The following is a 25,220-nucleotide window of genomic DNA, read 5'->3' on the forward strand; positions in this document are numbered from 1 at the left end:
ACAAAGAAACAAATTGAACTCATAAAGAATAAACCAGTCTCTTTAAGTTTGCCTGGATTGCATTTTTAAGGTATGTTTAGCATGAATCTAATAAAATGTACTCTTTTGAGTACTGGTGAAGGAAGGCATGGAAAGAACACAGAGCACTGTGGCCCCTGGGTGTGTACGGGTTTGATACATGTTAACTGTGATTCGTACATTTATTATACTTCTTTTATGTGAGAAAATGAAGGCTTTGAAATGTTAAAGTCACTTGCATAGGATGATACATGCAAAATGTTGCCAGAGCTGAGCCTCAAATCCTGTAATTCAACTCCATAGGTCCTGCTCTTAACTATCTACTGAGGGCTCACTGAAAATTTGGGGTGTGAGGGGGAATACGTATACATATATATAAAAGACATATATACATATTTCTTTAAATTGCCAACAGTTTAGAAGATGAACTGGAGTGGCAAAGGATTGGAGAGAGGGAGACCAGGACCAATAAGGAGACACCTGGTTAAGAAGAGATCATTTAATTCTGAGCAAGGTAGTGGTCATGGGGATGAAAAAAAGAGCAAAGACTATAGATTTAATTCTATAATAACTGTCACTCGTTGTATAGGAATTGAGGAAGGAGATAACAGACGAGGAAGGGCTGGTAGGAGTGAGGGAATGATATGGAATTTGAAGTCCTGGAACATCTGAGACAGCCTTGTACTGGGAGCTCTGACAGCCAGGGTTGGGATGGAAGGTTGTGGGGTCAAGCCGGGCCTGAAATCCAGCCGACTTTCTCACCAAGTCAAAGTTCCTACCACAAGTGTTGCACATCCAGAGAAAGGAAACCTGTATCATAACTTGTGCTTATTGTGAGTTACAAGAGGTCTTGCTAACCAAATCTCTAGATTGGGCTTTAAGACAAAGCCATGGGACTGGATGCAATCTTTTGAGGGAGAAAGTATAGAGGGGGGTGGGGTCATAAAAAAAAACACAGACACCCGGAGCAAGGAGGTGGGAAGAAGGCAGGAGCCCTCTCAAGAAAGTGAAGAAAAGAAAGGTGGAACTGTAAGCTTGTACAAGATCCCTAACACAAAAAGAACTATTTCAAGAAGAGCATGGCGGCAAACAGTATGAATGGCAGAAGGAGCAGAGGTGAGCAATGGCTAAAAAGCTCTGGGTTTAACCATGAATTTGGCCATCCTTAGCAACCTCTGAGAGGTAATTTCAGCATTGTGGTAGAAATAAATGCCAAACTGCAAAGAGTTTTAGAGTCAGAGGGAGGTGGGAAAGCAAATACAGAAAAAAAATTTTTTTTTTCTTGGCATCAGGTAGAGAGAGCTTCGTTGAGAAAGTTGAGTGTTTGTTTGTTTAGTGTAGCAGAGGCCTGGCATTGGTTATGCACTGAGGAAAAGCAAAGGTGCAAGTAAAAGGACGTAATTTATGAAGCAAGTCCTGGTTTCATCCTGATAAATATTTTGTTTAAAAGTTCCATAAACACTAGTGGCCCAGGAAATGCTTTAGCAAATACTCATTAACAGAGTGACAGCTATTTAAAAATGTTCCCATAGCTATTATATGTTTATCACCCCGTGTGTCATAAAGACTTCTGGCATGGAATCTTGAGTTCTTTCTTTAGTATGAGAACCCTTCTGTTCCCTGGGGATTTTCAGAGAATAGGGTACATGGTTGACCTCTTACTCAGACAGAAGGAAATTACGCTTTCACCTCTTGCCCCAGAGTAAATTTATCATCCAGTCATTATGTCTGGATGAACATCGAAATTAGACTGAAAGCTGGAAGCCTGGGTTCTACATGAACAAGATATCTGGACTTAGTTCCCCTACACTGCAAAAAGAGGGATTTAGACTTGCAGATTTCTAAGTCATTACAATTCTAAGTTAACTCAATGAGCAAAAATCACATGTAAATGAATGCTTATTCTTATCCGATGAATGACAGAACACACCAAAACAAAGTAAGTCCCCAACAATGGGGGGGGGCACATTCTGTTACATACGGTATTGCCATAGAGTAGAGGAGACTAGTAAGCAGTTGTATTTTACTCTTTTCCAAAGTGTTCTGAATAATATAGAAAAAGTTCCTAATAAAATGTTAAATGAAGCAAGGTAGAATCCAAACTTGCAGTTTTAAGCCAATTTTGTAAAAGTAAAACAAAACAAAATATTGATACTATATTATATACGCAGATACAGAAAGAAATCTATTAGGAATGAATGCACTAGAGAGTGAAATTGGTGACAATAATTTATTTCTGCTTTTATATTGTCACTCTCTTCATAAGCATTACAATTGTTAGCTTTCTTGTGAGTTATGTAGGGCATTTTACACCCCAGGTTTGCAGGGAGGTTGTTTTCCTTTCTACTGTATTCGATTCTACTTGCATGGTTCTCAGGTGTGGAGATGGAGGGCCTACCATACAGACGCTGTCTTCCCTGCTGGAATCACGCTGTGCAGCAGAGAAGGACCGCAGAACACATATTTGGATTAAACACATTCAAAAGCAAGCAGGTTGGAGAGAGAAGCTAAAGCAAAATGGAAATTGCTCCTTAGAATCATTATTACTATTTTTGTTAGTTTGGAAAGATATCACTGTTTGCCTAGAGCTCTATAACTTACGTAATCTTTAAAAATTACTTCCTAAAATTTTAAGATTACCAAAATATATTTGGCCTGTAAAGCTTAGACTCAGCCACATTTATCTGTCTTTCTAATATCCTGCTGTTTTTCCCAATAATAATAAATCAAATAATAGTAATAAAATAATATTAATAATATTAGTAAAATAAAATTATTAATAATATTAATAATAATATTAATTTTTAAAAGCAGCATCTGCTTGTAACAAACGAATTATAAATTCCACAATGCCTTCAGCAAAATAAACAAAGGATAGAGGTAAAAGGCTGAGGCCTTCATGTCTTCCAACTCTGCTTGTTAAATTATTACTAACTATAGGCACCTATAGCAATTCATAGATCTAAACTGCTGCTTGCTAACAGGAATTTCCTAATTTATTAATAGTATTGCTTAATGAAGTTTTTATGTTTTAGCATAACCCAACACAGTCAACTAAATAACAAATACTCCAATAATAAAACATGAAGTAAAATATAATGGTTTTAGTATTATTTTTTGTTAACGCCCTTTTAATTTAAGGATTGGAAGTTATATTCATTCAACAGACATTTATTGCATGACTAAAATGAACAAAAAGAATCTTAGTCTTTGACCACATCACCTCTTAAATTGTCCAATTTAGTACATGAAGCAAAGGGCAACATAGAAGAACATACTTGCATCAATCTGAGCATCTTTCCTGAGAGGTAGACATGGAAAATGAACTCAATTCTGATTTTTATGAGAAGAAAGCAATCATCTCTTTCTCTGTTCAGCAACTAAAGCAATATTGATAGCTTCTCCTCCTTGTCCACAACCTACAGCATTGGACTTGACAGTTCCTTGAAATGCATACATTTGCTCACCGAATTCTAATTCATGAGGAGCTATGTTCTGAGGCTTCTGGAGAGCCTCCCAAGGCTGTGTCAAGAGAGACCCTTATAAAGCACCATCAGTGAATACTAACAGGCATCTTCTCTTTCTCGTTGTAAAAAGCTCTTTCTCAATGGAAGTCTTCATAAATGTATATTCATCACAGCACTGCGTTTTCAGGAATTTTAAGTTTAGGTCTTGAGATAGTATAGTTCTCCTTGTAAAATACATATCCTTTCATATGTCAGATTTCCTAATTAGGTAAGCCCTTGAAAATGACATTTTGATTAAACTGAAAGACTCAAGTATAGTTGTAAAAGCTTTACTGTATTGACTTAAAATAGCATATTTTCAATTTTAAATAGTTATGTTTCAATAGGAATAACATTTTATTTTAAAATAACCCGTACCATTTAACCGAAAGAATGAGGGAGCAAAAATGAGCAAAAACTCTAGATTTTAGATGATGCTTCTAAACTCATGGGGACCCTAAGTTCAAGGTTGCAGACAAAGGCAGTCCCTAAACTCATGGTTGCAAACATAAAAGAGTTTGTCATTTACACCATGAGATACTTTAACACCCAGTAACAATTTCTACAGTGATTAGATGAAACTTGTATTTAAAAAATAGAGTGAGCAAAAACAACCTCTAAGACAAAAGTCCTAACACAGAATTCTAAATAAAGCTACTGTATGGTCAAGTCATTAGTAATGGATTACTTAAAGTTGGAATTTAGAATTGCCCTGGACTCAGTTTAGCGCTTTATGTATTTCTCTAATATGTCTAGCTTTCATTTTTTTTCATGGGTAAAGTGGGATTAATTATCAAGATCACTGAGAAACCAGTGATTCCTTTTGCTCTGCAGTGCACAACATAAAAAAATACTGAACGGTAAGAAAACATATACTCTGCTACAAAATTCAGTGCTTCATTATATTTTCAACTTAAAAGAAATTGTAAGTGAGGCTACAGTTAAAGAAATCAAGGCATTACTGAGACAATTGAAAAATATATCTTTTCTCCTTAAAGCATAGTCACCACACAGAGGAACTGCTTGGGCTAGATGATGAGTATTTTTTCCTCTTCCCTAACTCTTTCCTACAAAGCATTATGATGCTGTTCCTCAGATGTGCACGCATGTGAATAGCACATGTGTAAATGGAACTAAAATAAAATACTTAGTACTTGATTAATATTAAGTCTGCCCCTTGAGATGTGGTTAGTCACTGATTCCTTGACACATAGGTCCAGTAACTTCATAAAAAGGAGAACAAACACTTTCTGTATCTGATGCAGTAACTGCCTTCCTTATCCCAGAGTCACTTCCATGGCAACTTCTACTACAGAACACAACTAAGACCTTGGACACAAACCGAAAGTCTCCTGAGCACCTAAAATAGATGTCACTGTGTCTATGCCCTTGGGCACGTGCGCTTCCCTCGTAAGAGAATCTCTTGGGCCCTCAAATAAAGTTACTGCTTCTCATACCTTCCATAATTTTTTATAAACTCTTTTTTTTTCTGGTTTTCTTGTGCACAGCACAAAAGAAATAATAATTATAAAGACGTGGTTGAGGTTGAAGGGTGTTTTTAGAAGAATGCAAACTGTCCACACCCATAAGAAGTCACACTTTCATATGGATGCTGGACACAGGAAGAAAAAAGTCCTACAAAAATGATACGATTGTAAAAAGTGTAGTGATTATGTGACCTCTTGACATAAGAAGTAATAGCCTTACATACCACAAAATAGGCCCCCAACGTATCATTACATTATAAAATAATTCTACAATGTATATCCATGATGAGAAGGCTGGGTAATTCAGAGAATGTTAAACTGAATTAAGTTCCCTCCAGAGAGATCTCAAACTATATACTGGATCTCAGAAAGTGAACTATCCAAAAATGGCTAAATTCTTTCTAAGACTTCTGGAGTTTTCCATGGTAAACTTGTAAGCTTCACTTTTTGGAAAGTCCACAAATGTAGAACTCCTTAATTGTCTCATTATTTGTTTACTGACCAGCAGCGAGAATTATATATTAGTTAGTCATGCGTCCGGGAAAAGAGTGACACTGCAGATAATAGTGGTTCCCTTCTGTCCACCCCACTGCCATTTTGGGCTATCCCCCTTCTGCTCTGAAAGCCTCCACAGCTCAGTGATTTGAGTTCTTGGAAATGTTGTCCATTTAAGGTTGATGAGCTTAAAGAAGATAAACTTCATAAGAAAATTTTTTAAAAAAGGTTTGCCAGAATTTTTTTAAATAAATGGAAACAGAGGGAAGGAGTGGTTAAAATGAACAATTAACGACAGACATAGATTAGAGGTAAAATCCTAATTCAAAATTGTGAGTTTTCCAGGTCAGATCCCTCAAGTTGTGATGAGGTCAATGAGCCTTCCCCGAGTCAGTTTAGATTGCCTGGAGCTGCTGTGTCTTGGTCCTTCTGTCTGATTGGCTCTATACTGGGTCTATACTTCAGTCCAACATGAATTAACTTATCCCTCCCCCTCAGTCAAGAGCATTCTGCACATTCCGTCATATTAAAGCATATCTTTCTTTATCCGACACAAAAAACAAAACATAAAACCTTACCCATGACAAGATACAAAAAAGGACAACGCTAAACTACGCTTCAAAATAAAATAACAACAACGACCATTAGGTTCCTGAAAACAAAACAAAACAAAACCAAATCCCAGTAGCTTCAAATATCAACAGCCACAAAACAATACGGCGAAGAAGCTAAGGTATTTTAAAGAGTGTGTTTTCTCTCAGAAAAGAGGCGAGGTGGGGGGAAAGGTCAAATGACCACGCAATACTTGTGCCCAAAGTAAATAAACCCTGAAGGAGATTTCAATGAGTAAAAAACAGTACCTTATAAGTAACTGGTCTTGTCTACTCACAGCTGTTTCCAGTGCCGACTCTTGTTTAACTGTCTACTGCGTTCAGTTTAAAGTTAATTCTGTTGGCAAAAAAGTACAGAGCTTGTCTGGAAAATGCTGTTTGGACATAAACCATTCCTTTCAAAGCTGTAGTAGCTATATTTAAGTTTTCTTGTAGAGAGGGATATAAACCTTTCCTGTAGCTAACTTTCTTCCTCCTCCCGCCCCTCAGACTTAGTCAGTGTCCTCCTATCCCCTATATTGAAGAAAGAGACAGAGAGGGGAGGAAAAAAAAAAAAAAAAACAGGAAATATACCTTAAATAACGTAGTAGTTGAGCATTTGGAAAAAGACACACACAAAAAAGAATAAGAACCACAGAAAGCATATCAGGATCTTAAATATAATTTAGCCCAATGCCCTCACTTTATAGATGAGGAAACTGATACCCAGAGAAAATATGATTTGTACAAGGTCATTCACATAGCTAATTAATGCCGCAGCTAAGAATAGTTACCAGGTTTAACAACTTCCAATTCAATGTTCTTTCTACTATACTAGTGTACCCGAAGAGAAGTGGTTTACCTTTCCCCTGTGTAACCTTGTATAATACCCACAGGAGTTGGCAGGGAACAGTAACACAATTACAATGTGAGAACCATCTATTCTCAGAGAAAACATTTTACTTCACTTTAAAATCCTTAATACTGAAAGTTTCTCTATAATGCCCTATTTCTTGTATATTTAGGAAATAATCTTACCCTTTGTTGATTTTCCATAATATTTTTTATGTCTCAGGACGCTGACATCCTTTAGTCCTTACAGAGGACTGTAAGGGATGGTGCTATGACAGGTGTTATTAATTTTAATTTTTTTTAAAGATTTTATTTGTTTATTTGAGAGAGAGCAAGAAAGACAGAGCACAAGCCAGGGGAGAGGCAGAGGGTGAGGGAGAAATGGACTCCATGCTGAGCAGGGAGTCTGATGTGGGGCTGGATCCCAGGAACCTGGGATCATGACCTGAGCCGAAGGCAGACGCTTAACCGACTGAGCCACCTAAGCGCCCCTCATATTTCTACCCAGTATCAGCAATATTGAACTAGAAACACATTATTATTACCACAGATCCCTATTTCTAATTTGTCGAGATTTTTTTTTACCATACATGCAAGTTTATTCTTGTTATTATTAATTACGTATTTTGTTAAATAAAAGAGCAGCTCAATTTTTATTTGGTGTCTTTCATGTAACATTTCCTACTTATATATAAGGAAATTACTTTTCTCTGAAGGAGTGATATTCTTATTACGATATATTTTTTAAATTTTCCTTTCTATAATGTATCCATTCATTCATTCATGCAATTATTTAACAAATATTAATTGAACATTTATAAACCTACCTCATCCTTCCCTTGTGGAATATAGTAACAAGCAATAACTTTTTAGATAAGTGCATAGTTGTTAAATAAAATCAACGGGCTTACTTAAGAAGTAAGGCCAATTTTCTATAACTATCTTTGTATCCATTCTCACATTATAAGCATGTGCCCCAAATTTATTTACATTGTCTCCATTGAGTTGCCCACTCTCGACAACAGCCATCCTAGGGTCAGATAAGTCAAAATATGAAATGGCCCAGATCGAAATTGCTCTGGACACTATTAATCTTTCTATTTGATCTGACTCCTTAAACTACTAACGGCAAATCTACATTACAAGCTACAATTTAAAGACAACAATTAGCAAATGCTCAGACCATTCAAAACCCATTTTCAAATTGTGATACATTCTTTAGTTCAGAAATTCAGTTTGGTTTTGATATTGCCCATCTACTTTTAAAATGATATTGTTGGCTAATTGAACATAATTTAAAAAAATAAAAATAAAAAATAAAATAAATAAAATGAAATGATATTGTATCTACTCTTGCTCTGATCTCTAGAAGAAAACAGTGCAATGTGACTAAATGATTATAAAAGTATTGTTTTAAGTGATAATTTGTTTTTTGAAACATATTTTCCAAAATGTTGAGTAATTAATAGGTTCTGTATCAATTTTCTAACCATGACAAATAAGCAACTGATTCAAAATACATAAAACTTGAGAAAGAAATCTTATAAACCATATTTTATACTTTTTGGCACAATGGCAGGATCCTAATCTCCTTCCATTCTCAATCAATTTTGTTTAACTGAGCTCTGTGCAAAGGTAAATCCCAAAGACATCAACATCTACATTTATGTATAACACTAACAGGTCAAGCATGATTAGAATCTGACACTCTGATATATACGACTTGAATTTACTAAAAGTTTTCCCTATTTTTCTTTTACTTCTTAAACTTTACTTTTAATTCGAACATTTTGCCTTTGTCTGTTAGAAGGAACAGGAAGGAAATCTGAGTAAACCTTGAAAGAGAGATAGGCTGTGAGGAGAGACACAGAGATTTAGACGGAATGAGTCAGGCTGATTCAGGGTTGTGGATTGGACTCAGGAAGGAAGGTGTAAAGAGAAGTCACATACAGCCAGGTTGTTTGGAACAGAAGTGGGCTGAGCCACAGACAATAGATTATAGGTATTAAATGCAAGAACCAAAGTCTCTCAAAATAGGTTAAGCAAAGAGGGAACTAGCAATTTTGGTGACCAGTGCCAGCAACAGGAAATTGGTCCTCCAACGTACTTTGTAATTCATGACATGGTTTGTTTCTTCCCATTGAAAGGGAAGCATGTGCTGTCAATATGTGAATTCGAGCACAATCTAAAATAACACAGTGACATACAACCATTAAAAAAAATTGTCCCTCTATATTTAGGTCCCTTGGACATACTCCCGGTTGCCCTACTCTGGTCATGCTCTGGATCTTAGAATCCTAGCATAGTTTAGTGGAGACTAGTTACTGTGCTATGAAGCCTGGATGTGTGGAGTTGAATTTCACTGATGGGAGAGGTACTTACAGCAGAGGTGAAATCCAGGGCAGACTATATTAACACAGGCAAGACAGAGTTCTCTTAACTCTTGATCTCCTCTCAGTTTCCAGGTTTACAGTAACACTAGAGGAAGGCTTTTACTAAGGAATCCCAGAGAGCTCTTTTGTGATAGCAGTGAAGGAAAGTGACTGCATGAACAGCTACTGGGTTATAATATTCCGTGCTTGGGAGGAGATATCATACCTGGAAATTTTTAATAGTCCCAGGGAACCATGCACTTTTTAAAAATCTCAAGCATCAACTCTCTTCAACTCAAGCTCATGCTTACTTTGTTGTCTGTCTCCTCTCAAAAGCCATTCTCCTCACAGCTGCCAGGATAATTATTCCCCACGTTATACCATCTGATAGTTTCCCATAATTCCTCTGCTGCACACCTTCCAGTGGTTTCCCATTATCCCATTTCATGGCCTCTAATAGTTTCCCATCATTACCCTGCACCTCCCCAGAAAAAAGATTTCCTGACCACTCTACCTGGTCAACTCCCCCTCCCCTTATATACACACACTCTCTGCCCCATTCTTCTATTTTAATTGTTCTTCATAGCACTTACCACTATCTGAAATTATTTTAGGTTGGTCTACGGCCATACCACCCTGAACGCGCCCGATCTCATCTGAAATTACCTTAGTTTCTTTTTGTATTTATTCATTCAATTAGTCAGTTTAAGTATGTTTACTGGATTTCCTGTAGAATGAGTTTTATAAATCAGAAATGTGTTGGAAGTTATAAATAAGATCAGAAACATAATATTTAGGCTTTTTTAAAAAAGATTTTATTTATTTATTTGACAGAGTGAGACAGCCAGCGAGAGAGGGAACACAAGCAGGGGGAGTGGGAGAGAAAGAAGCAGGCTCCCAGCAGAGGAGTCTGATGTGGGGCTCGATCCCAGAACGCTGGGATCACACCCTGAGCCAAAGGCAGACACTTACCGACTGAGCTACCCAGGTGCCCCAATATTTAGGCTTTTTAAACCACATTATCCCTAGTATTCAGAACAGTGTCTACTATAGAATATGTATTTGACCAATATTTCTTGAGTGTATTAATTATATTTGTTGCCTGGGTTACTACTCTTCAATCAACAAACATCCAAAAGAAGTCCACAAGTATGAAGGATAAGACTAACGTACCTCTGCAATTGACTGAGCTCTGCAAGTCTCCCTGTGGCTCAAGCAGCTAGGCATCTCAGGAAACAAGGGAAGAGCCCCTCCTGGGCTCTAGGAGGCTGCATCTATACATGGTGCCTCAAAACCCTTGAGTTTTATTGACACAGAGGCCACCATATACCCTTGAGTTGGTAGGAGGTCCTAAAAGTTTTTGGACATCTCCTCTGTTTTCTGAACTCGATAGTTGTGGCCCTTATTGGAATAGCAGACATCCCAAAGCTAATTCTATCCTTTCCAGGTGGTTTCAAGAAACTACTCTCAGCTGCCAGCTCTTCAGAAGCAGGAGCTAAATCCTTGCATTCACAGCATATGTTTTTAAATGAAAAAAGGGACAGACTAAATAATTTTAGAGAAGTGAGCTCACAGATAATTTAATCTTCCATCTCGGTTCTCCTCCACGCTGACTCAGAGCTCTCCAGCGAGCTGTAAATTAGATTTCCTCTCCCGTCTCATGTCCTACTGCTTCCTAATTACCTGTTCTCGTGAGTCAGCCTCTCTGGGTCCTGTGGCTCAGACACACTGTGGGATAATGTGACTGGCTTAGCAGACTTTGGGTCTCGCCATATCAGAAAGGTGGCTTGTGTGACGGCAGGCAAAGAAAGGGTGGATCTTTGTTGGAAAAAAACAACTTCCCCCAAACACCATTGCATCTGTCCCCCCCTCCCCCAGGACACACTAAGGTAGAGGAAATCTCTTGTCTGAACACTACTGCAGCTTGATAGCAAATAACAACATTTAAAATCATTTTTGAAAGAAGTGCCCTTTTATTATGGTACTGATTGCATATTAATCTACGTACACAGGTGGCATTTAGTGAGTCAGTGAATCAAAGCTACAAATATTTAATGATTTTCTTCTATTGGCAAGGCTCCGTGCCAGGTAACGAGGTTCATATAATTATTCCTTGTTATCTCAAGGGACAGTATTTCTTTATCCAGAGTACAAATTTCTCCAGGAAAATAAGGTAAAATTTCTTCTTTCCTCTTTTCTTCCTTTCTTTCCTTCCTTCAATCTACCAAAAGCCAGATTTAATTGAATCCAAATAATGTGATGTGTTTGGGTATAAAGAAAAAGACAAAATCCAATGTCAGGAGGGTTACCCTTTAGAAATGAGAGGAATTTACAGACTACTGGGGAGATTGGTTCATCATGGGAGAGCGCATCAAAGCAGCATGCAATCAAGATGGGAAGTAAGCAAAGAAGGCTTTTTTGAGATGAACCAAGGCACATTCTGAATGCAGGAGAGAGAGAGAGGATTAACATTCCAGGCAGGAGATAGGGCACACTTGGGTCACTTCAAGAATTTCTATAGAGCTGGAATGTAGAATGAAAGACATAGACTAATAGATGAAATATGTAGAAGGAAATATAGGCAAAGGGCTCAGGAATTTGTTTTTTATCCCACAGGCAATGGCGAAGCTACAGAAACATTTTAAACAGGGGATACTTTGTTTTAAGAATGCTAAGTGGAGAAAGAATTTAGGGACAGGTGGTCTGAAGGACTAGACTACTTAAGACGTTCTTTCTTTATTCAAGTAAGACATTGTGATGGTCTGAAATTAGGCAGTAGAGACAGAGAAACCCCAAAGACAGGCACCAAAAGATATTTACTTTTTTTCACAGGTAGGAAGATGTGAGAAAGCCAAAATCACTTCCAAAACCTCTATAAAATCATTACAGAAAAATGTATCCTCTATTAGAACTGCCTGGAAATGTAGTAAGTAAGTTCTCCCCATTCACAGATGAGGAAATGGAAGGATCAGACTTGAAAGACTGATAGCAACATTTGAACTCATGTCCATCTGACTACAAAACCCATATTCTCTAAACTAAATTGCCTGGCCCTTTGAGGAGATCATAAATTTTGGATGCTTCTTAAACTTAGACTTAAAGAAGTTGTTTGGAATATAACTTGGAAGCATCTTAAGAGATACCTTAGGCAAGGCTGTTTAGGTTTTCCAGGTATGAGCATGTTCTAATTTGATATCCAACACACAAACAATTGGATTTGTGTTGTTTCTATGGAAAAACACGTTTAGCCACCCTGCAAAGCACAAATCCTTCATCAAATTCCTCTTGATAATTTAATTATTTTTAATTTAATTTATATTTATATTTAGTTATTTTTAAGCCTGGAAGATTTATTCACACTCTATACTAGGACAACCAGTTGAAACCAAAATGAAAGTGGACTTGGCGGATACTCTAGTTCAATCAAGTCAAATATTGAGTTTGAGTAGGATGGCGTTTGAAAGATTAATCAGTTTCAGTGAATCTTGGAAGGCAAGAGGTACAATTCGTAAGACACTGAAAATAGGAAGGGGCAGACATAGCTCAAGCAGGAGAAAATGCTGAGATTTGCCTGAAAGTTGGAGGAGGAAAATTCCTTCCCTAGCATATTTTACATTCACTATGAGTAGGATAACCATACAATTTAGTATCCAAACCTTGACTCTTGAGGGTAAAAGGAGACACTATTATTAATTACAACAGGATAGTAGATAAAAACCAGGACTCTTACAGGCAAACATGGATGTACATCACCTTCGTAGAGGTTGACATTAAACCTGACCTTCAGGAGATGGTAGTATCAAGAAAGAGGTCATAGGTTTTAGAGTAACTGGCCCCTAAAGTGAGGCAAGACAAGAAAAGTCAAGAATTCTTACACAACTTGGACAAGGTGTTTAATAGATATACAAAGGCCAGATCAACTGAACCATTTAAGATATATTAATTAATTTAGTTCCATAGTTTATTTTATTAGAAAATGATATGTAAAGATGAAAAATGACCCTTCATTATAAGATAGTCACAGATAACAGGTATACAGTGTTTAGTCTTTTACATAATGTATTCACATAAAGATTTTCCATAAAATACAAATATGTTGGTATAGATGGGTGCTCCTGGCTATTTTGGTTATTTAAAAATAAGCACAGACTTTATTTTTCAATGTATTAAGCATCAGTGACTCAATACTATTAAACACCAAACTGAATCAAATCTCAGTCCACTCTCCCGCCCCACTCCTGAATTCTTTCCAGAGTTGAGGACATCCTTCCTCATATGGCAAGATTCCTTCTGAGGCTAGACAAAGGGAAGGATGGGCATAGCGTGGGAAGCAAACATTCCCAGGGAGAGACAGAGATATCAGCCAAAATTAATTAGGATTCCAGCCTTGGTTCTGTCAGCAACTAGCTGTGTGACCTTGGACAAAACACTTGACTCCACTGAGACTTGGGTTTCTCCTATATAAAATGAGAGGATTTAAGAAGATTACCTTGGAAATTCTTTCGGATATGAAACTTGACTATTCTCTGAGATAATTATCTCCCATATGTTTTAAATTTGCTTAACGTTTACTTATCTGTGAGGTCTAGGAAGATATCTGTTGCATCATAAAGAAATTAAAACAGCCAGTTATTGATGAAACAATGTAATGGTAACAATAATATTTTTTTAAGACTCCCAAGAATATAAACATAGGCAGTGGGGAGGCGTTTCATTTTTTAGGAGGACTATTAAAATTTTCTTAGGAGAAAAGTCATCAGATATAAAATGCCAAACCACATTGTGCTTAATAACTTTTAAATATTCAGCTTATATGGGCTCCCAAAACACACAAAGGATCAAGCTTTCTGAGTTCATACAAAAAAAGGATTTCTTCTGGAAGTGTAAAGTGACCGTCGTTTTTCACGAGGAAAGAATGAATCCACATTTACTATATAAGAATGTTGGAAATGAATAAAGGAGGCACCTCCCTGGTCTGTAATCTTTGACAAGTCCCTAAATACACAAGTGTGGCTCAGAAAATAATGAAAACAAATTGCCCATCAATCCTCTGCTGTTGGACCTCAAACTTTAATGCAACCAAACATAAGGAAGCTGGACTTTTTCCTCATATTATTTTGATTATTTTTCAATGCAGAAAATAATATGTTTCTTTATTTAAAAAGCCCACATGCAATAAAAAGTATGTAATGTAAAATTTAAGTTTCCTACCCACTCAATCCTCTCCAATACTATCCTTTTTTCTTTTCTTTTTTTTTTTAAGATTTTATTTTTTATTTGACAGAGAGAGAGAGTGCACAAGCAGGGGGAGCAGCAGGCAGAGGGAGAGGGAGAAGTAGACTCCCCATTGAGCAGAAAGCCGATGGGGTGGCTCCATCCCAGGCCCCTGGGATCATGACCTGAACCAAAGGCAGACGCTTAACCAACTGAGCCACCCAGGCGCCCCTCCAATACTATTCTTTAGGATTAGCCACTATCAACAATTCACTCTGTATCCACTCAGATTATCTCTCTCTTCACATACATGCACGTGTGTATCCACATATCTGGTCTTGAAAAAGAAAACAGTATCTTCCTTTGCTCTAATATTTGGCACAGTTATTAAATTTGTTCATCTTTAGACAAGCAAGCAAGTATAATAATAAATGTGTCTTCTTTTCTCGTCATAAAAATCTCTCTCTTCCATCCTTAAGCCCTTGGACTCCTCTGTACAATTTATCAGGTGGCTAAGAAAAATAAGTGCAATATCTTACTGGCAGTCAAGACGCTTAGCAAGATGAGTACCTAATAAATGTTCACTGATTTGAATGAACGGATGAGTCACACCAAAGACCATAATCTCACCAATGTGGGAGAAGCTTCTAGGAAATAACCACATGAGAATTGGCATTCCTAGTATCCACTCCTCTCTATATCAGGTGTCAAGAATTGCTTCTTTGAATGCCCTGAAATCATCGCTTCTGTGTGAGGAAGTGTCTGCTTCAAACTTGAATAGTGTATTTTTCATCATTGCTATATGACCAGTAAGCCATCAAAAGTCTGACTTGAATAGATCTCCTCCAGTCTCTGTGGTATCTCCTTCATTATTTTAATCAACACTTTATTGGGTCTATTAACGTCAGTTGGCTTGTTGAATGTAGTGTCTGAGATTAAGAAATGCCAGTGCATTTTTCCCATAGCCTTTCTGGAAACAAACAACCCCATTACCACAGGCCAGCCTTTAGCTAGCACCTGCTGAACTGGTAAGATAATTCCCGGCAGTTTTAGTTTATCCAGAAAAATCATTTTGTTTTTCTTGGAAATTTTAGTCTATACATTCTTATTCAGTTTGGAAACTACACTGGATAATTCCTTGGTCTTGCAATGAACTTCAACTCTGATTTTTTTCTTCACAATTAATCTATCATTAATCTATTTTCGTACAATATTCCCATGAGAGACCATGTACTTCATTTACATGGACAGGTGTCACTGGAATTTGCTGTAGAATGTTAGAGTGCTTCTACTCTTTAAACTTCATTTGTTATTGGGAAGTAGATGAAATTTAAAGACATAAGAACAGATTAGACTGCCAGAAGAGAGTGTATAGGTAGAAAAGATGAACAAAGACTGGAGTCTATGTTCTCCAATGACATGCTAGGAGGACTAGTACGTGTATATTGTTTATAAATATATGAATGAAACATACATGCCTTAGGATATGCTGTTCAGTGAAAAACTTTGGAGATGCCCATTTTCACTCGGATGGATACACAAACAAATAATCGTGTAAAAATGGAAGGGCTATGATATAGGCATGAGGCATCATTATGTTTTTGTAACTTTGTATTTTGGGATGATTTCAAACTTACAGAGATATTATAAAAATACCACAAACAAAACCCATATACCCTCTGCCTAGATTTACCAGTCTTCATCTATCAATCTAAGTATATGCATATTATTTTTTTCTAAATCACTGAGAGTAAGTTGGAGACAGCACACAGTGCTTATTTCCCAAGAACAAGGATATTTTCTTACATAGCTTCAGGGTAATTCTCAAAATTATGAAATTTAACATTGATAGACTCTTATTCATCTAACCAACCCACAATCCATATTCAAATTTATAAGTTGTCCCACTAATGTCCTTTATAGATATTATTTCTCTCCATTTTGGGATTGAACACATAGTCACACATTGCATTTAGTGTTATTTTTCTATATTCTCCTTTAACCTGGAACAATTCTCAACCTTTACTTGTCTTTATTGATCTTGAACTTTTTTAAGGATACAAATAAATTATTTTTAGACTGTACTCAGTTTGGATTTGCCTAATATTTCCTCATGACTAGATTTGAGTTATGCATTTTTCACAGAAATGCCGAAGAAGTAATGTTGTGTCCTTCTCACCGCATCATATCTGGAGGCATATGATGTCAGGTTGCCCTGATATTAATTAAGTTAAGTCTGATCCATTTTTTTTATTAAACTCTTATCTAGTAGTGCTAGCATCCATGCAACATTCTAACTCTTTCGTTCCTTCTATTTTTATTAGTTGGCATTCTATTGTAAGAAAGAGATTTCCTATCACACCCATTTATTTATTTAGATTAATAACTAATCTATGGATTTTAATTTATTAAATTGTTTTATTGAATTGGTCTATTATTTGTTATGTACTTTAATACTCAAGTAATTTCAAATTAGTCCAGTGAGAACATTTCAGGCTGGCTCCTCTGTCCTTTTGCTAGGTCATTATCATTCTTTGAACACTTCCTTATTTCTGGTGCAACAAGCTGTGTCAGGCTTCGCTATACTTTCCCTATCTCAGACTTCAATCAGTCTTTCCACCTTGATTTATTTTAATTGAGAATGGCATTTAGAAACCAAGTGCTGAACATTCATGCCACTGCTTCCAGACCCTCCTACCATGCAGAGCTAGGAAAAAAATATTTTTTAAATATATGTGCACACACACATACAATCACACTATATCTTTTATTTATTTATTTTTTGATCCTATGCTTGGAGCATTTACAATGTGACTGGATTCTCAGGTTAAAAAATATGGGAGATTCTCATTTATACTTCCTCCCATTTTCCCTCTCATCTTCTCTTGTATTTTTTATATATTAATACTCACAAAATATTAAGGATAAAGTTATATCTGCTTTCTGCTCCATAACCCTATCTTTACCACTGTTTAATCTTAGTCCTGTAGTTAATATAATGTCACTGTGAGAATTTTATCACACATTTCCATTCTTGAATTTTTTATTTTGATTTAGTTTTGGTTTCATCAAATTCACATTTGAGCAATTTGTTCGAGAAGGCATAGGCATTGTATAATTGAGACTATCCTCTTACTGCCACTCGCCTGGATACATTTTTACTCATATCCCTTTAGTATCCTCACAGCTTCCAGTGTTTTCTGGCACTCAAAATTACTGTGAGGAAGTCTGAGATAGTCCTGCTTTGTTTTGTTTTCCCTTCTATGTAATTTGATTTTATCATCTTCATGGCAGTAGAATTTTTCCTTTTCCCTTGATGCTACATAACAAACCTATGACCAGGTTATCCTATGGTTTTTTTGTTTGTTTGTTTAAAGATTTTATTTATTTATTTGAGAGAAAGTGAGAAGAGCATGAGCAAGGGGAAGAGAGAGAAGCAGGCTCCCTGCTGAGCAGAGAGCCTGATGCAGGGATTGATCCCAGGACTTCGGGATCACTACCCAACATGAAGGCAGCTGCTTCACTGACTGAGCCACCCAGGCGCCCCAGGTATCCAATGTTTTATGTCAATTTGATGTGCCCACTTAATCAGATTCAGGTACTACTTTATTCTACTTTTTTCTTCCATTATATCTTTAAAATTTTTTCCTAGTCTGTTTATTGTTTTTGCACTTCAGAGATCCTGATTGTCTCCTTGTCTGCCATCTTTTCACTGATTATTCTAATTTCTGTGTCTCTCCTCTGCTTTCACCACAATTATTTCAGGTATTTCTTTCCTTCATACCAGTGATCTCATCTACAGTTATCTTGCTATATTTCTTGATTCTAAGTTATTTGTTCTAACTTACTTAGATTTACAAAGGTCCTTTTAATTTCTCAATCTGACTCCCTAACTCAGAAGCATTTTTTTGTGTTGTTTATTATTCTGTCTTAGAGTTCATATCTATGGAATTCATGGTTTCTTTGGGTAATACATTTTCTTTTATAGCATTGGGTACTTATGGGGGGCTTTAAATTTCTTCCTTGTCTTTTTCCTATCATTAAGATTTTTTTTTCAATCTTCATTTGGCATGCTATTATGATTGGCTTGCATCTTTCTTTTTTTGCTTTTAATTATTTTATTTTTTATTGTTCTGATTTCACTGTATTGTGTTATGTTTGCAGGTTGTCATGCCAATTCATTTCACTTTGCTCATAGTTAACACAGTAGCCACAGCAAAACAGTGTTTCTTCTCTGAGACTGTGATGGAGAATCGCTTTGACACCCTCCCCACCTTGTAAGAACACTGTTTATCTTTCCTTTACAGCAAAGACCATTCTTCAGGAGTTGGTACATTTCTTTGGCTGCACTCTCAGAGTATCTTCAGATTTTCAAGTTTAGAGCAATTTTTCTCAACAGCTACCTCCAAGGCCACATTATAAACAAATGTTAAAAATGTAAGCAGCATAGCATTATATATACAAACATGCAGTGTGCTCTCCAACTCACACAACAGAGAAACATTTGCCAGACAAAAACAATGATAATAGAATTTAGCTCCTACCAAGAATGTCATAGTTTGGGAAGAGCCTCTCTTTCTCTCCATAATCATATTTGGCATTTACTAAAAATATCAGCTAGAAATAATTTACTACTGCCCTGAATAAAATATAATGCTGAAATTTGAAAACTTTTTTTTTCCCCTCTCTTCTTGAATCACTTGCCCCCGTATGGCAATCTATATGCCAAAAAGCAGTTTAATTTTTCTTCTTCCCTCCCAGGTTCACAGGTAGGCTTTGATACTGTTGATGTTGAGATGCTCTGTTCAAGTCTCCAGTGCTTTTGATGTGTACAGATAAGCCTTCTCTGACTTCCACAGGAATGCTAGACACTGTGCTGTAGTCTCAGAGCACGTAATAAAGGGCATGAAGCACTCACGTTTGAATGTGTGGTGTGTGTGTGTGTGTGTGTGTGTGTGTGTGTGTGTGTGATGGCCACATAATACGTACATAACAAACACACACAAAAATTCTTTAAAAACACATATCTATATGGAAATGGACAGTAGGAAGCAGTGTAACCTGAAGAAACATTTAAATTCATTCAAAGTCAAAACATTAAAATATTATTATCTGAAGAGTTGATCTAGGGAGGCTAAATACACCATTTAAAACTATTTGTTGGGGCACCTGGGTGACTCAGTTGGTTAAGCGGCTGCCTTCAGCTCAGGTCATAATCCCAGAGTCCCGGGATCGAGCCCCACGTTGGGCTCCCCGATCAGCAGGGAGTCTGCTTCTCCCTCTCCGTCTGCTCTTCCACCCACTTGTGTTCTCTTTCTTGCTCACTCTCTCTCAAATAAGTAAATAAATAAATAATCTTTAAAAAAATTATTTGTTAAACATTAAAATCCTGAGAAAGTCTTTATTTGAATTTGAGAAGCAGAAAAAGGCAAGTGGATTCACTGTAGTTTGCTTTTCGTAAGTTAGAGCTAACGAATGACATTCCTGACTTCTTGTCTAGTGGGAAGCACTTGGCCTAAGTGGAGAATTTTGTATTTCCTTTTATTTATGCTTTTAACCTAGGAGATTTTTCTCTGTTTTTCACATGCTGTGTTTCTTTGTTTGTGGTCTTTGGTTACACACAAATGAGTGTATATTCTGCCAGGAGACACAGCGCCATAGATGCTGTCCTTCCCAGGCTCTAATGAACATAGGATCACATGGGGGTCTATTTCAAACAGGTTCTGATTCTGGCTGGGGGTGGGGGTGGTGGTGGCTGAGAAGCTAAGAAGTTGATTTTCTAACAAGTTCCCAGTTGAGCTGCTGGTCTGAGGGCTACACTTTGAGTGGCAAGGATGTGCACACTACTAATTTTGAAAGAATCGTTCAAGGGCGTAGAAGTACTTCAGTGGCCAAGGAGTAAGGGATTCTTTCTCCTTTTAAATTGCACCCCAGACTATGATGCGAGCACAATAAATTCCAAACTTGTCTTCTAATATTTTTATATTCTCTGCTTCCCTATTTTTTCTCCTTCCTTCCTTCCTTCCTTCCTTCCTTCCTTCCTTCCTTCCTTCCTTCCTTCCTTCTTCCCTTTCTTCCTTTCTTTCTTCCCTTCTTCCCTCCCTCCCATTATCTCTCTCTCTCTCTCTTTCTTTCCTTCCTCCTCTCTCTCTCTCCCTTCCTTCTTCCATCTCTCTCTCTCTCTCTCCCTTTTCTTTTTTTTGGGTACCATAATGCTCTGATTCCCAGCCCCCACCCCTTTCTCCACTTCCTTCTATATATATAAAAGGATGGCTGAGTCACGATATCCAGGATTAGGAAACAGGGATGTTATTTTGATGAATTTTCCCTTCAGGGCTTTAAGTATTTTGATTTTGCATTGCCATTGTTGATGTTGATGTTATTTGAGGCTGAAAACAGACTGCAAAGTACAAGAAATCTGATTCAAGAATAAAGTGCAGCAAATCAACATCTTTAATGTTTGCAAAAACTGTAATCCATCATTCATAAGGGTAGGGAAAAAAAACAAATTTATTGTGGCAAACAAACAGACAAAAACAGCTCCATGCTATTGGGTGTAAATTTATTTTTGCTCTGTTTTTGACTTTTCATTACCAAGGACCACGCTGTATATGAGATTTTATGTTTTTTTAAGAGAGAGGCCACTGATAAAAAAAAAAGGAAATAGTCCATTTTCCATCTGAAAGAGCGGTCTCTGTCTTTGAAACCTAAACTTGGACAAGTTTTCATGACAGATTTTCAATTTTTATGATGAACAACCATATCTTTTCTTACTACCTATCCCCACGACCTTCTATATTTAAGTTTTCGTCCCTCTGAAACTGCAAATACATAGTAATTTTTTTACTTAATTATATTTTCTAAATATACCAGAAGCTTCCAATGAAAAGAAAAAGCAGGTGCCCACAATTCCTTATTTAAACTCCTACTGTGGTCAGAGAGCTAAGGAAATATGGAAGTACTTCCCTGTGAGAATTCTGTGATTCCTCCCCACCCAAAATCTTTTTTATACGTGTACCTTACAACCTTTTAACCCATTTTTTTCTAGTACTATTTGCTAAACATTAATTATTCACTCTGAACTCATAAATAGCACTTATGTGCTCTGAACTTAGTCCACGAATCTATCAAAACCAAAATTTCATAATTCCACTCACAAACTCACAAGCGTGTTCTAATACTCCACTCACTACACAGTCCCATTCATACATCAAAAACAGAATTATTCTCAATTCAGTCTCACCGAATTAAGCTGAAAAGCAGTTTTGAGCAATAGCTATCTTTCACTAAACTCCTCTTTTTCTAGAATGTTTCAGATATTCAGCTCAAGAATTGACTTTCATTTAAACATTAGCCCCGGGGAATTACAACCTAAGGTTCGATTCCTATGTGAAGTCATTCCTTAAAAGGCTAAACAAACATTTCATTTGTATTGCATGAAAGCAGATACAGATTAAACATTTCAAAGATAATCAGTTATTTGGGACAACAGGCAAAAATCTCTAGGTCTTCCCCATGATAACATAGGTCTTTCACAGGGCAACAGATCAGTGTACCTGTTTTATTTAAACACAAATACAAGTAGAAGTAATAAAAGTTTCTGAATTGGAAACTACTAACGAGGAGCTCTATAATGAGAGATCCCTCAGAAATACAGTAACAGAAAAGGGGATGGACTCATGCCACACCAAAATTGCTCATATCAAATGCCTTCATCTTTGTGAGCATTCAGAAAGTGTTCTCTCACTTAAATAGCCTTTTGTTCATAGAAACAGAACAATAATAAGAAAATGTCCTTGGTTCCTCCTCTCTGTTGCTGCTGGTACAAAACAATTACTTTGGCAGCTGGAGAAAAGGAGAGGAATGTCCCTCTTGTTTCTGTAAACAGCTCGACACTAACAAAATCTCAGATCTTGCTTCTCAATCAATACCCAGCTCCATGGTTAAAAAGAGTTGCATCACACCCCCATTTCGTCTGGTTAATGATATCAATAAAGGTTATCTCTACACAGAATGTAAAGGTCACTAATCAAATTGCAGTGACTCATCACATTATTATTGCTTGGAAATGTGTTTCATTGATCGTTTAAGTAACCCTGCATAGAATCTCCTCCTTTTTGATGCATTGAGTACTGCAGGCGAGAATAACAATAAAATGTTGCCTCATAAGAGCCCTCACACTTCAGTAGTTAGAAAAGCAGGTCTCTTCAGCAGATCTCTTTATGATAGTGCCTCCAAAATAAAGTATGAGGAGGTACAAATGAAAGAAAAGCTGGAGAAAAAAGAAAATTCAGCATAGAGACTTTTTGGTTGTTTAAGGAAAAAAACTGTCGATAAATTTTTCAAGAAACCATCCGTGTTAGTCAACTCCACGGCGTTCTGCATGACACATGATGCACAATTCTACACTTTTCAAAAAAATTTGCAAATCTATTTCCTCGTGGATCTTAAAATTTATTAGGAAAGACAGAAAATAAGCACTTAGGAAATTAAGTGTGATATATACTCTGATACGAAAAATATAGGATGCCGACTTTTGGATTTTACATGGTAATAATGTAAATATCAATCCTGTTTATTGCTGCTTTTGCATTTTGTAAAGGCCTTTAGTGTGGAAGACTCTCTCTCTCTCATGCCTGGTAAGAAAGCTTAAGTTTGTGATTGATTAGATGGTCATGTATTAATGTATCATAGACTACTGCCAATTTGGACTGTCACCCATCAGCGGTATTTCAGGACAGCAAAAGAGAAGTATTTAACACACTTTTTCACTTTAAAATAAAGAAATAAATGAACAAACAAACCAAGAGTAAATGACTAAATAATCCTGGCTCTTCCCTCTGCCCCTTGAAGACTCTGGGCTCCCCTCTGTTCTTCCTGGTTGGTTGGTAGTTAGATATTGACCTCTCATCCGAGCCTCTTCCTTAGCTCCCACCCCCTACCTCTTGTTGGGGGTGGGTGTACCCTGCTTAAGGAGCTCAGTTATTCCTGTGGCACTTGGATGGATTTAATGGTTTTTCTGTAAGTTGCCAAACTAATAGGTTTTATCACCTGTTAAGTACGAGAAACAGCTGTTTATGTAAGTGCCCCAGGCACCACAGTTAATCATTCTTGCAAATAATATTACATGAGATGTAATTCTGGTCTGCTGCATGCAGTGTTTTTCCTAACATAAGAAAATAATGGTTTGACCCCACAACAGAATGTCAGTGATTTATCACAAATGAGTACTATACTGCAGACTTGTTCAGAGCTCTAAGTACACCAAATCATTCCACTTGGAATATTGGCTTCCTGCAACTATGAAATACCAGAATTTAGCAGTGGTTATATATTCTAAATACTGATATAATGTCTGCAAAATAGATATTTCAAAAATATTTTATTTTATTTTTTTAAGATTTTATTTACTTATTTGAGAGAGAGAATGAGAATGAGAGAGAAAGTGCTTGAGTGGGGTGAGGGGCAGAGGGAGAGGCCGACTCCCCGCTGAGCAGGGAGCCCCATACAGGGCTCCATCCTGGGACTGCAGGATCATGACCAGAGCTGAAGGCAGATGCTTAACCTACTGAGCTACCCAGGCACCCCCAAAATATTTTATTTTAGATATTAGTAGGAATATCAGCCATCCAAAGGAAGATTTATGCTATTATGTCACTAAATTTTAAACATATACTTTGAAAAAAAAATCTTCAATACTCCAAGCTTTATACCATGTCATCTTGGTTTGTCTCTTAAAAAAAAAAAAAAAACAACCAAAAAAGCATTTTTTAATTTGCTGATCTTCACAGTGACACTAATTAAACCAATGATATGAAGTCAATCTCTATTTTAGGCACAGAGGAATTCTTTGTCTAAGCGTAATAGGAAATCGCTTCCCTCTCCTTTGGTGGGCCCGCTGTTGGGGGAGCTCCTGGCTCTAAAGGAAGCAGTACAGCCTAAGTGGTAAAGTGTAGGCTTTGGGGTCAGACAGAGCTGAAGAGATCCCAGCTTGTTTAGTCACAGGTTATATGGCACTTGGCTTTTTTTTTTTTTTTTTGCCTTTTGACTCCCCTGACTTCTCTAATTTGTAAAATAAACATAATAATCCATCCCACAGATTTGTTTGCAGGAATAATTCAGATAAAATATGCAAAGGACTTAGCATTGTTATCTTTACAAAAACCATAGCTTTATTAATAATAATATTTGCTAGTATAAATCCAGCCTGGTCCAGAGAAGGTTGACAAAAGTAGAAGGCTGGCAGCAGGGCATCATATTTTCTCCTTCAGAGCTTCTTTCCACCACCTTCTCTTCTTTCCTTCTCCTTCTCGTAGAAAGAGTACCATGATTTTCTGGACATCAGACAAATGCTCAGAGTCAAATATGAATGCATAAATGTAACTACATGTGATAGTTTTTATATAAAAATAGGCTCAGATTTCATAATGATATTGATATTGCTTTATGCCGTAACATGGTATTTGACACTATTTTGAGCAAATCATCCTTTCTTAAATGGTGTTCTCTATTCACCCATAACCAGATGACATTTCAAATGGGAAACTGAACTAAAGAGAATACTGAAAGATGTGTCCACTGATGGGGTGTATTTATATTCACTAGCAATGCAATTTTACCATGGCCACTGGCCAACTGGCTCAGTTCTTGCGAAGACAATATAAAGGCTCTGAGACATAAACAGGA

The 25,220-nt window shown here is 36.9% G+C and overlaps 1 protein-coding gene across 3 annotated transcripts in view; it reads right to left on the reverse strand.

Moving 5' to 3' along the window:
- ARHGAP24 (Rho GTPase activating protein 24) overlaps positions 1 to 25,220 on the reverse strand; it is a 500,478-nt gene that overhangs the window by 207,831 nt on the left and 267,427 nt on the right. The window contains exon 2 of one of the 3 annotated variants that reach the window (XM_019806282.2): positions 6,367 to 6,454. The exons of the other annotated variants lie outside the window; for them this stretch is intronic. The gene's annotated coding sequence lies outside the window, so the exon portion shown is untranslated. The remainder of the gene's footprint in view (positions 1 to 6,366; positions 6,455 to 25,220) is intronic. 3 annotated transcript variants of the gene reach the window in all.

Source organism: Ailuropoda melanoleuca, chromosome 11 (assembly GCF_002007445.2).
Source record: "Ailuropoda melanoleuca isolate Jingjing chromosome 11, ASM200744v2, whole genome shotgun sequence".
NCBI classification, from domain to species: domain Eukaryota; kingdom Metazoa; phylum Chordata; class Mammalia; order Carnivora; family Ursidae; genus Ailuropoda; species Ailuropoda melanoleuca.